Source organism: Leptonychotes weddellii, chromosome 10 (genome assembly GCF_054177405.1).
Source record: "Leptonychotes weddellii isolate Sample4059 chromosome 10, ASM5417740v2, whole genome shotgun sequence".
NCBI classification, from domain to species: domain Eukaryota; kingdom Metazoa; phylum Chordata; class Mammalia; order Carnivora; family Phocidae; genus Leptonychotes; species Leptonychotes weddellii.
In genome coordinates this window covers 56,949,460-56,969,342 of record NC_138378.1, presented here as the reverse complement: position 1 = coordinate 56,969,342, position 19,883 = coordinate 56,949,460, and the positions used below count along the sequence as shown (strand labels likewise).

The 19,883-nt window shown below is 42.9% G+C and overlaps 1 long non-coding RNA gene across 3 annotated transcripts in view; it reads left to right on the top strand.

Moving 5' to 3' along the window:
- Positions 1 to 19,883, top strand: part of LOC145723890 (uncharacterized) — a 1,084,435-nt gene that overhangs the window by 242,487 nt on the left and 822,065 nt on the right. The window contains exon 3 of one of the 3 annotated variants that reach the window (XR_014149274.1): positions 1,346 to 1,877. The exons of the other annotated variants lie outside the window; for them this stretch is intronic. This is a non-coding gene — a long non-coding RNA (uncharacterized LOC145723890). Of the gene's footprint in view, positions 1 to 1,345; positions 1,878 to 19,883 lie in introns of those variants that run through there. 3 annotated transcript variants of the gene reach the window in all.

Genomic DNA, 19,883 nt, shown 5'->3' with positions numbered 1-19,883 from the left:
ATGCCGAGCGATATTGAGCACTTTTTCATGTGTCTGTTGGCCATTTGGATGTCTTCTTTGGAGAAATGTCTGTTCATGTATTCTGCCCATTTCTTGATTGGATTCTTTGTTCTTTGGGTGTTGAGTTTGATGAGTTCTTTATAGATTTTGGATACTAGCCCTTTATCTGATATGTCATTTGCAAATATCTTCTCCCATTCTGTTGATGACTACAGCTTTGTAATACCACTTGAAGCCCAGAATTGTGATGCCTCCAGCTTTGCTTTTCTTTTTCAAGATTGCTTTAGCTTTTTAGGGTCTTTTGTGGTTCCATACAAGTTTTAAGATTGTTTGTTCTAGTTCTGTGAAAAATGCTGGTGGTTTTTCGATAGGGGTTGAATTAAATGTGTGGATTGCTTTGGGTAGTATAGACATTTTAACAATATTTTTCTTCCAGTCCATGAGCATGGAATGCCTTTTTATTTCTTTGTGTTGTCTTCAATTTCTTTAATCAGTGTTGGATAGTTTTGGTTAGGTTTTTTCCTCGGTATCCTTTTATTTTTGGTGCAATGGTAAATGGGATTATTTTCTTAATTTCTCTTTCTGCTGCTTCATTATTGGTATATAGAAACAACAGATTTCTGTATATTAATTTTGTATCCTGTGACTTCTTTTTTTTTTTAAGATTTGTTTATTTGAGAGAGAGAGAGTGTGTGTGTGTGTATGGGGAGGGGCAGAGGGAGAGAATCTTCAAGCAGATTCCCCACTGAGTGAGGAGCTGGACGCAGGGCCTGATTTCAAGAGCATGCAATCATGACCTGAGCCAAAACCAAGAGTTGGCCACTTAACCAACTGAGCCACGCAGGTGCCCCTGTATCCTGTGACTTTACTGAATTCATTTATCAGTTTTAGTTTTTTGGTGGTCTTTCGGGTTTTCTACATAGAGTAGAATTTTGTCTGCAAATACTGAAAGTCTTACTTCTTCCTTACTGATATAGATTCCTTTTATTTCTTTTTTTTTTTTTAAAGATTTTATTTATGGGGCGCCTGGGTGGCTCAGTCGTTAAGCGTCTGCCTTCGGCTCAGGTCATGATCCCAGGGTCCTGGGATCGAGTCCCACATCAGGCTCCCCGCTCTGCGGGAAGCCTGCTTCTCCCTCTCCCACTCCCCCTGCTTGTGTTCCCTCTCTCACTGTGTCTCTCTCTGTCAAATAAATAAAATCTTTTTTTTAAGATTTTATTTATTTATTTGTCTCTCTCTGTCAAATAAATAAAATCTTTTTTTTTAAGATTTTATTTATTTATTTGTCTCTGTCAAATAAATAAAATCTTTTTTTTTTTTAAGATTTTATTTATTTATTTGACAGAGAGAGACACAGCGAGAGTGGGAACACAAGCAGGGGGAGTGGGAGAGGGAGAAGCAGGCTTCCCGCAGAGCGGGGAGCCCGATGTGGGACTCGATCCCAGGACCCTGGGATCATGACCTGAGCCGAAGGCAGACGCTTAACGACTGAGCCACCCAGGTGCCCCTCCTTTTATTTCTTTTTATTGTCTGATTGCTGTGGCTAGGACTTCCAGGAATGTGTTGAATAAACGTGGTGAGAGTGGACATCCATGTCTTGTTCCTGACTTTAGGGGAAAAGCTCTCAACTTTTCCCCATTAAGGATAATGTAGCTGTGAGTTTTTCATAAGTGCCCTTTATATGTTGAGGTGTGTTTGCTCTAAACCTACTTTGTTGAGGGTTTTTTTTTTATCATGAATCGATGTTGTACTTTGTCAAATGCTTTTTCTGCATTTATTGAAATAATCATATGGTTCTCATCCTTTCTCTTATTGATGTGATATAACACATTGATTGATTTACAAATATTGAACCACCCTTGCAAACCAGGAATAAATCCCATTTGATCATGGTGAATGATTTTTTAAATATATTGTTGAATATTGAGTATCGGTTTGCTAGTATTTTGTTGAGAAATTTTGTTCCTCAGGGATATTGGCCTGTAGTTCTCATTTTTAGTGGAGTCTTTATCTGGCTTTGGTATCAGGGTAATGCTGGCCTCAGAGAATGAATTTGGAAATTTTCCTTTTCTCTTTTTTGGAATAGTTTAAGAAGAGTAAGTATTAATTTTTCTTTAAATATTTGATAGAATTTACCTGTAAATCCTTCTGGTCCTGGACTTTTGTTTGTTGGGAGTTTTTTGATTATTGACTCAATTTCTTTGCTGGTTATTGGTCTGTAAAAATTTTCTACTTCTCCCTGTTTAAGTTTTGGGTAGTTTATATGTCTCTGGGAATTAATCCATTTCTTCCAGGTTGTCCAATTTGTTGGCATATAGATTTTCATAATATTCTCTTATGATTGTTTGTAGAAGTCTTTTTTTTTAAAGGACGGACTCATTCAGAAAATTTTCACACTAAATGAAAAGCAAATTAGCAACTGACTTCTCTGTTTACTAGCTCTGGTACTTTATGCAAGTTATTTTCCTTCCATGTCCTCCTCTATAAAATGGGATAAATAACACCTTTCAAGACCATTGAAAGGATGAATAAGTTGACATGTGTTTGGAATCGATATCAAGCTCTCTCAGGGCTCAGTAAATGCTAGTTCCCTTTTCCTTCCTTCAGTATTCATTTTTTTTTCCTTCCTGCCATTTAAAATCTTTGTAAGCAAAAATAAAATAAATCCACACCTTATTTCATGGACAGGCTTAGCTCAAATCCATATGGTAAGGCAATGTCAACAAAAATGTCCCAGGCAGCCCAGATACGTCAGTGGCATTGTGAATGGCATCCTGGGAAGGACCTGAGAGCAGAGGCTGAGGTGGGGCCGGGAAGTGGGGAGGGGAGTGAATTTACTGAGGGGAAAGGCCTCCAGATGGAAGGTCAGAAGAGACTCTCTTCCCAGTTAAAAGAAGAAATGTGCTAAAGGAGGGGAGGCGTCTGGGAGATGACAGTGACCACAAGAGAAGAGTAAGATGCTCTTCTCCCGAGAGGACTGGAATGCCATCTGTGGGCATTGGATTAAGTAAGAAGGCCAGTGACGACTGAACAGCCCACAGATCCCAGGAGGGCAGCAAGCAGGGCCAGTCAGTGCTCCAGGACAGGAATGGGAGTGTCAGAAAGGTGGGGGCTGCCTGGGGATGAAGTCCAAGGAGAGACACCTCCCCCCACCCCCTGCAGCACCATGAGCTGAGGAAGGACATGCCCAGCCCAGGCAGTGTTTGGAGGCAATGGCAGAGAGGGGCTTGCCAGCTTCATATACCAGCCACCAAATTAGGGATTCTAAAAACTGTTTTATGTTCATTACACTTCTTCTTACAGCTCCTGTGCCAGAGATGCTTGGCAATGGGGAGCAGACTACTTGATTTGCGTAATAGATATTTTCACATACAGCATACATAAAAAACAAAAACAAAAGTGTCATAAAATTTTAATCTGGTCTTTTTGTAGCAGCAGTGGGAAGCACAGAGTTTTCATCATCATGCTATCTCCTGTAGGATCTATGGAACAAAACAGAACATTCGCGGAAAAAGAACGTGTTACTGTTAAGCAAAATTGGACCGGGGGACCAATGAATGCACACTCGAATGCACCTAGTGGGTGGCCCACCCCTCAAGCCCCACTGGAGCCCAATTCCAGTCTTGGAAGCTTTCCTAGCAGAAAGCTAGGTGGTGACTTTAGCGAAGTCTCCCCAGGCCACATCAGTTTGTGGAAGAGGATGCCATCGCCTTCGACCAGCAGGATCGCTAGATGCTCCTTTCCTCCCACAGATCAGCCCTGGGTAGTCTCCCTATTGTTGTGCGCCTCTCCGCCATGGGGTGGCTCCACTCTGCAGCTTCCTACCCACGACCCAAGACCCCAGAAGCCAGAGTTGAAATGCTAGGCACCAAGGTTGCACAGCCATCACCCAAATCCCCCCACACACTGACAGGGGGCCCCGAGGTACCAGCCCAGGGCAGGGGTTAGCTTCCACCCAAAGGCGAGAGACGGATCTGCCAATTCTGGCTGCCAAGGATTTGAGGAGGGCAGCATCCAGGGGACAGATGGAAATGCAAACCAGGTACCATCCAACCCAGCCGTCTATGTGAAAGGGCACAGGAGAGACAGAGGATCCATCTGGGGGCAAAGCAGCACAGCTGGGAAGAATTCCCCGAGCCCAAGAGCACCACTCCAACCACTTTTTAAGAGGTGGGAGAAGGAGAGATGAATGTGATTTGGCCGGACAGCCCGTGTCCATTCAATGTTTACTGCCCTTGGCACTCACCCTAGATGAGAGTTCTTGTTCTCTCACTGATGCTACATACAACTCTTACTAGGTTTCCAAAATGAAGTTTAACACACTCTCTGATGAAGAACTTGGGTGAGTTCCTAGGACTTTACCAGGAGTCTAGGGCTATTTGTATGTAACATCACCATATCGCTTATCAGAGTAACTTGTCCTCACCTTGCCCATCCCTGGCCCGTCCTCTTTGTCCTCAGGGTCCCCCTGCTTGGGGCAGATGGGTATGTGTCCTCCCTGCAATCAGGGGAGCAAATCAAAAACAGAGCAGGTGAAGGGAGAGGGCTGTGTTCTGTGAGCCAAAGATGACGGTTGAGAAGGAGGAAGCCAGGGAGGTAATTCTAGGACAATGATGGTTTCAGGCTGGCAAGCAGGGGTGTGGTCATGAGAGAAATCTAGAACATGGGCTGGAGCCATGACCCTACCCAGGCTTTCCACAGTGGGAGGCAAGAAAAGTCAGCATGTATGGGCCTCCCTGGCCAGCCAAGCCCCAGGCCCAGGTGTGGGCCTCTCCAGATACCTCAGCTTTCCTATCTGGGGCTTCTGGGACTTCTTTCCAGAGGTGAGAACTTGTTTAGTGTCCTTCTTAGTTCAGGAAAGTAAAGCCTGGAGTTTGGGGACCAGTCATCAATCCTTAAAGTCCTTTTTGCCACTTCTCCCCAGAGGCCTATGAGGTCTGTCATGCAAATAGGATCTTTAGGCTTCCCTCCTATTCCTAAGTTCAGGATATTGGATGTACCTTGCCCCACCCAGACTTTTACTATTTGACCATTTGGCCACTTCCTTAAACTGCCAGTTAAATTTTTGATAACTATGGCATGTAATATAGGTATTGTCACTCCAATTAAGTAGTAAGGTACTTTGTGTTTAAGTATTGAGTGCTTACTATGTTCTCGACCCTTTGCTAACTGCTTTATATAGCTGATGGCATCACACCTACATAACAGCCCTATGAAGTAGGTACCATCATTTATTATCTCCATTTTTCTGGGGCGGCGAGGTGAACAGAAATGTCAATAAAGCTAGCCCAAGTTTCTGGCTCCTTGTGTGAGTTGAGCAAATCAGAACCTCTCTGTGCCTTAGTCCCCTCATCTGTAAAATGGGACGAATACCAGTTCCTACCTGATAAGACTGCTATGAGAATTAATGGCACTGTTATATTTAAAGTGCCCAGAACAGTGCCTGGCCCACACGTGTTTGTTAAATAACAAATGAACATCTAAATAGCAAAGCTGGATGTAACCCTGGTGATATGATTTCAGAGCACATATTCCTAACCACTATCCATGTTTTGTTCATTGTGTCCTGTTCTGTTTCTTCTTAAAAGTTTGGCAGGGCTTTTGGTTTCCACTTTACAAAGACAGGGAAACTGAGCTATGGAAGTTCAGGGCTACATGTGAACTTCTCTTCTGGAGAATTCCCTGGTTACAGGTCATGTATTCTCATAGGCCAGGCACTGTTCTGAGCATTTTACACATGTTAGGTCTTGTACTTCATGTACAGTCTTAGGAGGTAGGTACTGTTATCCATCCCATTTTATAGTTGAGGAAACTAAGGCACAGACCAACCTGCTGTCATATCTATCCTCTACCTGAGACCAACCAGTTCTGCTCCCAGGTCCTGGAGCAGGAGTTCTGGGCTGGAAACCCAGGGACTCAGCACAAAGATATCCTGCTGAGGGACCTACACCACCCCTGTCTCCCTTTTTCTGCCCTGGACTATGACCAAGCCTTCCACTGGACCCCAGGTTTCAGTAACTGCCCTGGCCTACCATCCATGGGTACATCAGACCCTCCCAGTCTGGTCCATTTCTCAGGTGACCAGCAGTCATAGTTTGCCCAGGAATGCCCCAGTTTTCAAGCTGAAAGTCCTGTGTTATGGGACACTTTTCAGTCCTGGGCAAACCAGGATGGTTGGTTACCCTGAACGCTGCATAAGCTGGTAACCACTCTCTGACCCAGTGAAGCTTTGCTCTTAGTGCTTGGTAACCCATGCAGCTTCCTGTAGATCTCCAGAGAATAACCTCTCCTCTCCAAATGATCCCTCAAATTGTCTTAATTTAGCAACAGCTGTGTCACATTTTAAATCAAAAGAGCGTAAGGTATAATAGGAGATCTTATTTTCCAGATGGAGGAGCTCTCTCAGGTTTACTTTTCTAAAACACACTGATGGACCATAAGCCAGCAGTTCCTCTCCACCCTTCACACTTGACCTACCAAGCTATTATTTTATTTTCCCTCCATGTTTTCATTCTCCCCAAACACTTCTTCTAATGATTTCCTTTCAGCCCAAAGCAAGCAGCAGAATAAAGAGACCTGGGCTTGGCATTAGGGAGACCGCATGAGTAAAAGAAAGGACGTGGGCTTTGGAGGCAGAAAGACTGGGTGTGGATCCTGTCTCTGACATGTCATTTTATGTCTTTGTGCAAGTTACTTGATCCCCCTGAATATCGTCTGTAAAAGGATCACATGAGAAGATCAGTGATGACGTCTGCAGAGTGACTCGCAGGGAGTGGGATGATGGACGCTGAATGGCTGATGGAAGATGCCACAGCTCAAGACTGGAGCCCCCCATGGACTGGCAGAATCCTGGTCCTAAATCCGAGATGAGGCACCCAGAGATGCTGCTGGATGACTGATACGTGCCTGATGTGGTCTCTTCGCCAGCTTCTTTTTACCTTCAATGGCAATTCCCTAGGGAAGCCATATTACAAAGTCTCAGGATCCTGTACTCCTTCTTCATACTGCTTTTCACAATCTGAATTCAAAATTTAATTTCTGTCTTCCTCACCTGACCACAAAGTCCCTAAAGGCAGGGACCATGTCTGTCTTGTTCACTGTTGTATATTCAGCAGCCAAATCAGTGCCCGGCACCCAGTGGGTGTTCAACAAATGCGTGTTGCATGAAATGAAGGAATGAATCAAATGACCATCAAAGGTACTGGGGGAAGACCGAATTCTGTAAGGAGGGTTAGGCAGCAACGCGCCACTAGATGGCGCTGTTACCCCGCGTGTGAACTATCCAGCAGGATTTCTCACACCAAGTATGGGTGGCAGCCTCAATTTCCATTTTGAATTGGAGCGATTATGCTGGATTATAACATCTGTCTTTTTTTTTTTAAAGATTTTATTTTAATTATTTGACAGAGAGAGACAGACACAGCGAGAGAGGGAATACAAGCAGGAGGAGCGGGGGAGGGAGAAGCAGACCTCCCGCCAAGCAGGGAGCCTGATGCAGGGCTCGATCCCAGGACTCTGGGATCATGACCTGAGCCGAAGGCAGACGCTCAATGACTGAGCTACCCAGGCGCCCCTATAACATCTGTCTTTTATTGAGCATCACAGCAGGCAATTTTACAATATATTTTCTACAATTCTGACAATAACCACAAGATAGAGTATCTCATTTTACCAATGAAGAAATAAATTCCCAGTAATTTTAAGTAACTTTTCTAAAGATGCACAGCTGAAGGCCCTGATGTGTTTGGCCTCCAAGCCTGTGTTCTTTTCAGTTTACCCCACGGCTTCCCCTCCAGCAGTCTGATGTAACCAATGAACAGCCTTCCCACTGTGATAGGTACCCACCCTTCCCCCCCTTTTGTCCTCACAGCGGGTGGTTTTGTCACATGTCCAATCACTATCCACACAGCCTTTGCTTTCTAAAAGGTCAGCTTACAGGGAGGGGAGATGACAGGCAGAACAGACTCAATGTTTCTTAGACCAGAGGTTTAAGTCTTGAGCTCATGGATGGGTTAGGTGTAGTGTTCTGAGGAAGGAGGAAATAACCTTCAATTTATCAATCAGTCATCAATAGTTCTTCATTCAGCATCTGTGTTGCACACACAGGGTTACGATCTGGTTCGGCACATAAGACATGCCTGTATTGGACGTAATACACTGCCATACGCAGGTGCGTTGTGGAGATACATGCAGTAAGAACGCTAGGCATTCAGAGGCCAGAAGGATTCCTGTGACTGGGGTGGTCACAGATCTCAAAGTCAGGCTTGACCTTCACAGGAAATGCATTTTGGGAGATAGGGGGCAAGTAAACTGGTCTCTCTCTACAAAAGGTGTGGACCAAGGACCAGCGGGTTTGACACCACCTGAGAGCTTGTTAGAAACGCAGAATCTCTGGTCTGGCTTCAGATCTCATGAACCAGAATCTGCATTTTAACAGGCTCCCCAGATGATTCGCACACATTAAAGACTTTGGGGGACCAAGTATTTGTATTTATATGTCCCTTTAAAATGAAGTAATACTCTAAAACACTCTTTAATTTCACTGTTTAGTTTTAATTTTGAACTTTGCTTTTCTCCTACAAGAATGGTACTAAATATTCTTAAACTTCTGCCATTCCTCTCTACAAGAACCTATGGAGATTCCTACTAGCTAAATTTTCTGGGCCCTGGCGATTTACTAACTGGAAGGAAAGTTCTTATCCAAAGCACTTTTCCAAGTATTTGTGCAATGAGAATTGCTCAAGAAACTAGGCCTTGAAAAATCCTAAAGGGTATTTTTTGAATCAAATCACTAAAAGAAGTTTACTTTATGTTCAATGCAATTTTGGTACATTCTAGTTCTTTGCAGATGGTTAACCTGTGTATGGCATATGATGAAACCATAATACTGGATCAAGTCTCATCAGGTCACTCCCTACCCCCTTCCACCTATCATTCTGGGTAAATGAAAGTTGTCAGAACGTAGAATCCGTGATAACTGTGATGAAGTCAGACACTTAGACACTAGCATATTGACAATACTTGATTTACCATCTCAATAAGAAGTGATGATGCCCCGTGTCTAATTGTGGCCCTATTTCTCTTCTTCACTTGTGGAAGTTGGGTGAGTCCATTCAGAAAGGCAGCCTGGTATATAGAAAAGAGCACGAGACAGCCAGGTGAGACCACATGGGCTCTGGTCTGACATACATGAGCTGTGTAGTGTCACCTCTCTAGGTCTCTCTTCCCCATCTATCCCCTGGGAGGTGGAACAAGGTAATTGCTAAGATTCCTTCCTGGTTTAGCATTATATGAGCCTACTTAACTAGGAGTTAGAGCATGGGTAGTTAGTTATTCATTAAACTCAGATTATATACCCCCAAATAGAAATGGCCCACGCTGTCCTTACTTACAGATATAAAAGTTGAGAAGGCTGGTTACCATAGCAATTCACCTTCACGGAGTCATTTCATAAGTTCGATTCTGTAAAGTGACAATATTATGTACTGGCACCTGCAAACTCCCTAATGTTTCCCTTGCTTCCATTCTTGCTCCGGGCTTCGGTGCCAAGAGTTGTCCTAATCTGGAGAAGCAATCAGAGTTCTCAAGCTGCCTTTCGGTCTGCTAGAACAGAAGGTGCTGACAGGGTGGGAGGAAAGGCAGGCCTCCTTTCAGTTTACTAATTCTGCAGCCGCCCTTCACAAACGCCAGCAAATATTTTGCGATGTTGCAAGGTGTTACGAGAAGTGAAAAGCAAGCTGTGATTCAGCTGGTATGAAGACTTCGCAAATAAAAAAGAGTGATCTGTTTTGCAGCAAACTATTATTTCTGCCAGAGCCCACAGACTGGAATACTAAAAGAGGTATTTCTGCAAGACACTGCCATCATACATAGTGGGTTTTCCAAATAAGACCAATTTCAAATTCATTGGCTCAGCAGGCCCCCCACCTGTGGCCCTCAGACCCCTGGGAGCTGTGGGATTACCTCAAGGGGTGTGCATGTTCTTTCTGTAGACTGAATGAAAATATGCTCACCCACATGGATTGTGTCTCAAATATGCGTCAATGTTGTAATGAATAAAAGAAATTAACTTACAATGTTACTAAATATATATTAGCCTTTTGTTATGTAGTTTCTTAATCAACTGATGCTAAAATTAGCGTTAGTTTCATGTTTAACTTTAAGAAAAAATTTTTTCTTGATGTTGAAATACAGCCTCATACTTGTCAGATCACTTGACTTGATCCTGGTTCAGAGAATATGGACACCTTACCGGTAGGAGAGACCCTTTCCTCCGGTTATTGGCTTCAGTCGAAGGACATATGTGGATAATATATTCACAATTTGGTTTCTAAAACCTGAGAACCTGTTAGGAAGCCATTTAAATGGTTAGTTGAGCACTGCTCCTCTCTGAGAAATGTCATCTGAGAATATAAGCTATAAGCAGTGGGTACATTTCTTAGACCACAAATTTATAATAAGAAATATAAGCTAATTTTTATTTCTAGCTGCCATCTCTCTGCATTATCAGAAATTTAATCTGAGTGAGCGTGTAAATTTTCATCTCTTCTTTTCCTGGGATTGTGTCTAGTTTCTGGGAGGGCCTTATGAGGTGCCATGGTATGCAGTGGTGTTGGTGGGGAGGCAGTGGAGGGAGTAAGGAACCTGGTCCCCATGTCATCCTTCCACACCAGTATCTATTGAACCATACTGTTTCAGGACCTCTTCAGGTCCGAGAGCACCGTCCGTTTCTCCAGCATCCTCTTGGGCACAAGGAGACGTGCTTCCACGTGGCCTTGAAGTCTTTGCAAGCTTGCGAAGGGGCCCTTCAGTGGGGACCCACCATGTACCCTTTCTTTTCTGGTCTTTTTTTTTTTTTTAAAGATTTTATTTATTTGCCAGAGAAAGAAAGAGAGCACAAGCAGGGGGAGCATCAGACAGAGGGAGAAGCAAGCTCCCCACTGAGCAAGGAGCCCGATGCAGGACTCGATCCCAGGACCCTGGGATCATGACCTGAGCCAAAGGCAGAAGCTTAACTGACTGAACCACCCGGGAGTCCCATCTTTTCTGAAGTCTTGCAACCCTCCTGAGGCTCTGCTGAGGATACAAGGAACATGTCTTCTCTATTCCCAGACCCCATAAAAAATTCTGGGATTGCACCACCTTCCCTAGGTGAGCCTGTGGAGTAACACACAGGACCCAGCGTTGACGTCTTTGCTCTTGGTATTTGCCCAGGAATTTACTTCATCCCCCTCCAGGCACAGGGAACTCTTTTCTATCCTCGTTAGCTTTTCCTCCAAATATTTTGTCTATGCTGCTAGGTTTTTTCTTCTTCTTTCTCCTAAGGGCAGTTTCTGGAACCAAAACCCAGGAAGACACTCTTCTTTCTCTGCCTCTTGCTGTCACATCCCTCCTCTGAGGTAAGAACCTTGAACTAGGCCAGCGGCCTGAATGAGGGGAAGGGAGGAGGAGAGTAAATACAGGGGAAAGGGATCCACTGATATTATGCTGCCACATAAATAAATTAATATAGCTTTCATGGGTCCAGGGCCTGCAAGAGAGGAAGTCAGCCCTAAATGAAATCAGATACTGAGCAAAAAGTGAACTTTGATAGAATAATTAAAATAAGACCTCCAGCACCAGAGCAGTTTTTCTATAGGCTCTTCACATCTTCTGCAGTGTGGCATCCAGAGCTAAGTGACTTTTAGACATGATACTAAAATATAAAGGGATCTTCTTTAAGGATGGGGTGAACGATGAGCTCCACAGTGGCACCAGTCCAACCGGGGTGTTGGGAGAGGAAGGGTAGGCTGGGAAGAAAGGGGCAGCAACATCACACCTTGAGGCTCTCTCACTCATGCCCTTTCTAGAACTTTCCTGCCTCTGGAGCTATTGGTAAGGCAGTTGTCTCTAACTCCGGTGCTCCTGCTCCAAGCAGATCTGAAGTCCCTTCGTTCACTCAAAACCATTGACTTCCTACGCTGAGCTGCATGCTGGGGAACAAGTAATCCTATTTTGGTCTTGGTGAATTTATCTAAGTCTCTTATTGAACAGAAAAGACATGGCCTCTGGACTTAAGGATCTCATGGTTTAGTTGGGGGAGGGAGTTGCCCAGGGAAAGACAAGCAAAGGGGCGGTCTCTTGCTGAGGTGTCAGAGAAGGCATCTGAGTAGGGCAGGAAGGTAGAACTTGAGAGGAACCCCAGGGCTCTGGGGGCAGGTGCCGCTTACACGGGAGGAGGCCAGGGGAGCCCTGCTAGTCTGGCTCAGACACAGCCCCAAATTTCCAGAAGCAGTGATGGCTATACATTTCAAATTTGGTAATTATGAACACACATTTTTTCTCATTCAAAAGAGCTAACTGCTGCCTGACTAGGTAGGAAGATTCTATTTCCCTGTTTCTCAACTCGCACTGTTTGAATCAGGAGTCTAGGGGAGGAACACGGGGGTGGAGGTTCCTTCACAAAGCAAAAGCCACAAACGCTCTCCCCCTCTCCTCTTGGAGAGAGAGTGGCAGCTGACTCTAAAGATCCTATATTGCAGGCAAAAAAGAGTTTGTTGGCAAACCATGTAGGAGGCACCAGAGTGATAAATCAGAGCTTTTGCAGCAATGTATTTTTATCACTGCTTGGCTAAAGCTCACTTGTTCCAAGTGGGCTGATTAGCTAAGTATGCTCCTCTGAGTATGGAGTGAGCTCCTTGAAAATACAGGCTTGTTGCAAATGATTCATAAAGATACCAGGTTAACATTCATTTTATAAAAGAAGGATAGTGTAAGAAGGTAGGAGGCTCTTTGGCCCACTAACTCATGAAATAGGATTCTGCTTCTCCAGCTGTGAAGAGTGAAAATTAATATCCCATTTGAGGAAACTCAACCACATCATCTAAAGGCTAACTCCATGTTATGGTAACAAATGAAAAGGCTGCATTTGGAGAAAGGCCCTGACATTCCAGATCACACAGGAAATAATTATATAGTATTATTTTTGAGTGCATGTAGCAAGAAAATATAATCCTTGAGTAAATAACCAGAACAGGTTGAAGATGTGTGTGTGTGTGTGTGTTAAACTGTAAACAACGATCTAGATCAAATTACTTAATTGTTTAGTTCATAAATGTATAGTAATGTGTGCTTTTGCTTATGCCAATAAGATAATCTTTAGAGATGTCTGAGTGACTTCTGGCCTGAAATTTAGTCCACAAAGTGATTATGGAATTAAGGAACAATAGAAATGGCTTGGGAAAGCATGGTCTGATTACTGTGTAGCCACTAATCTTTTACATCAACCTGAGGGTTTTAAGAAAAACGCAGATCATTTCTAGAGCTATCTAGAACAGGGGTCAGCAGACTCTTTCTAAAAGGGACAGACAGTAAATATTTTAGGCTTGCCACTCTGCCATTGTGCACAGAAGCGACCACAGACAACGTGTTAATGAACGGCTCTGGCTGGGTTCCAATAAAACTTTCTATATAAAAATAGGTGACCGGCCGGAGGGCCAGGTTTGCTGACCTTTCAGCTCAAACAACCGCAGAGATGTCGAAAAACTGTGAGTTCATTTGGGAAAGCTAGGAGTTCCGTGGAGCCCCACAGCAGACCGATTCCTGTGGGGATACGGGGTGAGGCCGGCCAGCTGTGCTCCTTACCGATAAACACTACGTAAGGAGGCCCGGAGGAGGACTGCCTGGTGCTGTCAGAAAGGCCGGCTGACTGGCAGGCAGCCACCGGGTGCTGGATTCAGGAAGAGCTGCTCGTCTGTGCACCCACTACGTACACAGATGGGGCACGCGCACTCGGCCAATCCCACAGTCTTCACACTTTACCGGTACCCCACGGCGGCTCTGTGAGGTAGCAAGGGGGTTCTGGAGCTGACCACACCTTCAGAAGGTAAGGTTAGACCCCAAAGAGTTCCAGCTTCCCTTCCAATTCAGAGTCATGAAGACAATTGTTTCATTTGGGCAGGTCAGTTCTCCTGCCATACTCCTCGTTGCTGCTGAACGAACATCACCGTGTAACCACTCTGTCCCCGACCCGGCCTCTGTCGCAGCTGGTGGCTCGGGTATGGGCAACTTGTGCCCTGGCTTGAAAGGTGGAGCTGGCTCCTGATTCTCTTCCATACCTTCGAATGGAGACCAGAGGGAAGATGCCCTTGGTGGCAGGGATGTAGCCAGAAAGATTATATGGGGCTCAGGGGCTGGAAGGGCCCCATGTGGGCCTTGCACAGGAAAGAGAAAGGGTTTCAGCTTCTTTCAAGTTCCGTGACCCACAAGGCCTGTCTGTTCATCAGGAATCCTATTCCAGTGAGGCCACTCTGTGGATTTATAATCGCCTCCCTTTCCCTTTTCTTGAGTTGCATTCATTGGATCTTTTCTCAGTAACTAAATCACACGGTGCTCTAGGAGGCACGTTTCCTGCCACAACTAAAGCTGTATGTAACACATTTTAGTTCTGCCATCCATGAATGTAAGAGTCTATGGGTTCCACTGTGATCTATTTAACCTCTATACCAGCTGCCAGTAACAGATACAATCAAATTCTCCTTATCAACGACTTTTCAATCTGTCCTTTCCATTCCCATCCCTCCACTGTGGCCTTGTACTTATCACTCTTATCTGGATTTCAGCCCCAGTCTCCTAGAAAGCTCCTTTGCCTCTACTCATTCCATATTCTTGTCTATCTGTTGTCAGAGCTGTTAGATTAATTTTTACAAACCTACTTTCATCAATCACGTCTCAGATGAAAAGTTTAAAGGTGAAAAGTTCCTTACTGCCTTCTGGATTCAGTCTGATCGCTTCAAACCAGTATTTTAGGCTTCCTAATCTGGCCCCACTTTATTTATTATATTCATATCTCTCATACCCTTCAATATAAACTTCAATTTCAGCCAGGTCAATCTCCCACATCCTCCGTCAATCTCACTCTTCATTCCCACTTCTATGACTTTGCTTATTTTTGTCCCCACCACTTCTCCTATTCATTAGAATATCTCCTCCCTGTATCAAAATCTAATCATATTATCTCTAACAAATAGAAATCTAATATTATCTGTAAGAGAAGGGAAGGGGTGGGAAGGAAATGAGGCTGCATCTGTCCCCTTCTACCTGATAGCCATATTCCAAAGTAATAGTTAACGTCTGGTGACCATTAGAAACATGACAAAACTATCAGAAGTATGTGAAATTGAAGCTTCCAGATAAGGACGACAGAATGAAATACCCATCTAATTTTTATCATTTTCAACCTCCCCATGTAAAACTACATTAACAGTATTTGGGGGGTGGCATAAACCCCAAGGATAAAGAGTGAAAGATGATACCAAAGGAACTAAATTTTAGAGGGTAGAAAGCAGACAGATGGTAATGGACTTGGCAGACTTGAAAGACCAAACTGTCAACTGACATTAAATAAAGATAAAAACAAATTCAATATGCACTCCAGAATCCTCAAAAGACTCAAGGATCAATGGCACCTGTGAAAGGGCGTGAATTGGGATGTTAAATTAAGGAAGACTGGTTGAATGGAGGCTGAGGATTGGGACGAGTCTCAGACCTCCCCTTCCCCCATTCCATATCACTAGCTGATTGCTCCTCCCACGTGCTGGCCAAAGTCTGGAGGTTTAGGTTCCAGAGATGGGAAAACAGATGGTTTCTAAATGAAGGAACACCAGTCACAGCTGAGGGTGGGTGTGAAGTGTTTCAAACAGGAGAGTACTGAAGGCTCCCTGCTCTCTTCCTCCACTTTATCCTTTAGGCCAAAGAAATTGAAGGACAATTCTGTGGAGAATATGACCATCTCAAGAGGAAATATCTAAAGATACTGACTTTAAGAGCCCCCTCTCGAACAACCTAGACAGGTCATCCTACGTTAGTGATTCTCAACTAGAGACATATGGCAATGTCTGGAAATAGTTCTGAGTGTCACAAACCTGGTGGCAGGGGTGCTATTGGCATCTCGTGGGCAGAGGCCAGGGATGCTGCTTAGTACCCTACAATGCACAATAAAGCCTCCCACAACAGAGAATTAGCCAGTGCAAAATGTCAGTGGTGTCACTGTTGATAAGCTCTGCCCTACATGAAATTCATGGGCAACTTGCCCATCAACACAAGCAATGTTTCCAAAGTCTCCTACTCTATTACAAGAGCAGAAAACAAAAACAATGCCCAGACAACTGAGGAAGACTTCTAACAAGGAAGACGGGGATGTAAACAAACAGATAAAAGCCACTGGAAAAAGGGGCGCCTGGGTGGCTCAGCGGGTTGTGTCTGACTCTTGATCTCAGCTCAGCCCTTGATGTCAGGGTTGTGAGTTCAAGCCCCTCCTCACTGGGGCCCGGCGTGGAGCCTACTTAAAACAAAGAAAAAAAGCAACTGGAAAAAGGGACTCTGTAGGAACAAGAAAACTCTAAAAAACTATATTTGATTTCCACTTATGACCATGATTAGTCAGGACCAGATTTGCCTTCCTGCTCTAAACAACTAGAAAACTGGACAAGATTTAGAAAGCTGTTTTCCAGTATTGGATAACAGGCAACTCAGGACTTCCTTTCACATCTAAGTTCTGGATTTGACTTTTTTTTTAATTAAGTTTTTTATTTTAATTCGAGTATAGTTAACAGTGTTCTATTAGTTTCAGATGTGCAATAAATATAGTGATTCAACAATTCTATACATTATTCAGTGCTCATCATGATAAGTGTCCTCTTTCTGGATTTGACTTTTGTGTATAGGGATCCAGTTTGAATTTACTGAAGAATTTCCCCACTGATATACAATGCCACCTTTCCATACAGGGATTCATCTACTCCTGGTCTGTTTCTGTCTTTGCGCTGGTATCATACTGCATTAATTCTTCACAATGTTGTTTGAAACTCAAATCCATCTGTTTGATCTTTAAGTTGCTAAAACTACAAATCTATCAGCTTGACGGAAAATTAAAAACCAAGAACACTATTGCCATCTGGTGGAGAGACCTACTATTACCACATCTAAATGAGACCCGCTGTGACTCACCTCCTCACTCCCCCATTTGGCCGACGAGTCTGAAAAATCTTCCTTTATCAGTTCTTTCTAATCTGTCCCTTCACTTCCATTCTCCTGGTACCTACACCTTAGTCTACTTCCTACTTTGCTAGGATTATTGTCTTTGAACCAGCCCCTCTCTTTAGTCACTATTCTTTCAATACTTTTCTTGTTCCTGGTGTCACACCTTGTAATTTCACATTAATTCGATGGGTCACTTATCAAGTTCTTGCTTACGAGAAAACATTTTGGAACCAGTAACAGCAGTCTGACTAGGGACAAACAGAGAAAACAAAGTAGAGGCTCGATAAATGTTAGCTGAATTGAAAAAAGTTATTTAGCACCATTTGCTCATTTGCCAAATTTATCTGGGAGGCGGCATAGGCACGTTTCCAACCTTTTTTTTTCCCTTTTAGAATACCAGACTGATGAAAAATTCACATGTGTAATTTTTCTGTGGGCTTACCTAAAAAAATTAGTTTTAATTGCAAAATACATGACCAATATAAAAAAAAAAATTCAGAGTTCTGCAAATGAGTGACTCTATGGATGATGTTGGGAGCCAGGGTTCTGAGGAAGAAGATACAAGTATGGAATGGGGGAAGACAAGGAAGAACCCAGTGGGGCTGAATTGGAGTTGGAAGTATTAGTAAAACTTGTGGTTTCTAGTATCTGTGTTTCTTAGCTCCTTCTGTTGAAGGGGCCTAGAGTCAATGGCAACCCAGCAGGGCCCAGACCTTAGCATCCAAACACCATTCTCCACTAAGAGAAACTAGGGATTGTTGGAGAAATGGCTGCTTCCAGCGCTGGGTAGGAAAAAATATAGGACAAACTTGAAACATCTTGTGCTAGAAAGTAAGGAATTCTTCAAGAAAGGATGAGAACATGTCTAAAAGACCCAGAAGCCACCTTGAAAGGTCTCCCACTGGCCAAATCTGGGACAACCTGACATCAAAACACGTGAGAGTAACAGACCTGAATAAAATAGCAATCCATTAATTCATGCTAAGTTGGAAAATGAAAGCTTTTCCTTACAGCAGAATGCCAACTAATAAATGTAAAAGGAATGGTAGAATTGGAAAGCCATTTGGCAACTCTCAGGGGTAACAATTCATCCAAAAAACATCACTGGATGCTAAAATTAGTATGTGAAAGTTTGCTGAGAAACAGAATATTTAGTCTCAAAGTATCTCCTTACAAAATGCTTAACTTAATGGAAAAAAATATTAACTTTACAGTGAAGAAATCTAGCAGACACCCCCTAAAACCAGCGATCCAAATCAACTCCTGGTAATGGAACAACTGACACCATGATAAGATGCGCTGAAAAAGACATAGCATCACTTCTATGATATTCCTGCCAACAATGTGTGAACTCAATCTAACTGTGAAGGAATATCAGAAATACTCAGATGAAGGGAGAATTTATAAAATAATTGACCTTTGTGTTTCATGACCTTGACACTTGTGAAACAGATTGAAGAATGGTTCTAGATTAAAGGGAGACTACAGACATGGCAACTAAATGTACTGTGTTATCCTGATTTGGACCCTGGACTTGTTTTTTGTTTTAACAAAGGCCATTACTGGGACAACTAGCGAAATATGGAAAAGATTAGGTAATAGTACTGTATTAATGTTAATTTTCTGGTTTTGATAATTGTGCTATGGTTATGTAAAAAAATATCCTGGTTCTTAGGAAATACACAAGTATTTGTGGTAAAAGGGCATCGTATCTGTAACTAACACTCCAATGGTCAGAAAAAAAGCATTTATTCTATACAAATATCTGTGCTGATAAAGGGAAATCTCTCCGTTATTGTTGGATGACAATTAGTTAATACAGAAAGAATGATGTAGTTAGAAAATCACAGTTTTGTAAACATCACAGTAAAAAATGTTTTCAGATAAGAATCATCAAAGGATGCTAAATCTATAAGGGGCAGGTTTATGAGGAATAGAGTATCAACATGGTCTCAAAAGTTTCTCCTCACAAATTATCTACTAATTGCAAAAGGAAAACTACTAACTATACAGTGGAGAAATTGGATGACGTCTTACTCAATTGATCAAAATGGACATCAATATGGGGCAAAGGGATATTGCTGAGTCTGGATGTGACACTGGGAGGCCAACATCACTCATAGCATTCTAGCTCATACTGCATAACCCAAATCCAACCACAAGGAAACATCACAAATACCCAAACTGAAGGAAAATCTATATTTTACCTGTCCTGTATTCTTCAATAGATCAATACTACAAAAGACAAAGGCTGAAGAACCGTTCTAAATGACAGAATCATGAGAATTTAACATATGATCCTGGACTAGATTCTGTAGCTGAAAAAAAAAAAATTACCAATGGAACAACTGAAATTGGAATAGGGGCTGTAGATGAAAATTCTATCATTGTTAAATGCCTAAATTTGAGAACTGTACTTAGTGTGCTTCTTTTTATGAAGTACATCTGTAACATTAAAAGTGAAAAAAGGTAGGTCTGAAATGTACTCTCAGATGAGTCAAGAAAAAATATATAACAAGAGATAGAAGATGGTAAACCAAACAGAGAAACATTAAAAAAGAAGTCTAAATGCAAAACAATGTAGGTTTCTTCTACTTAAAATTCTCAAAACATATACATATATGTGCATTAAATACATATATTTCTAGGACACTATAATTAGTAGTCTCTTGCTCCCCCATGTAAGGGAAATAGGAGCTAAAATATATTAGGTGGTTGGCATGAGGGCAAAACGGTTAAGTTTCTTTTTTCTCAACCTTCAGTTCCACTCCACAAAGTTTTTTCTTATATGTGCACACAAGCTTCTGCACATGTGTAATTCTTCCATCATTTTGATGGCTGCATAGTCTTTGAATGAATCTACT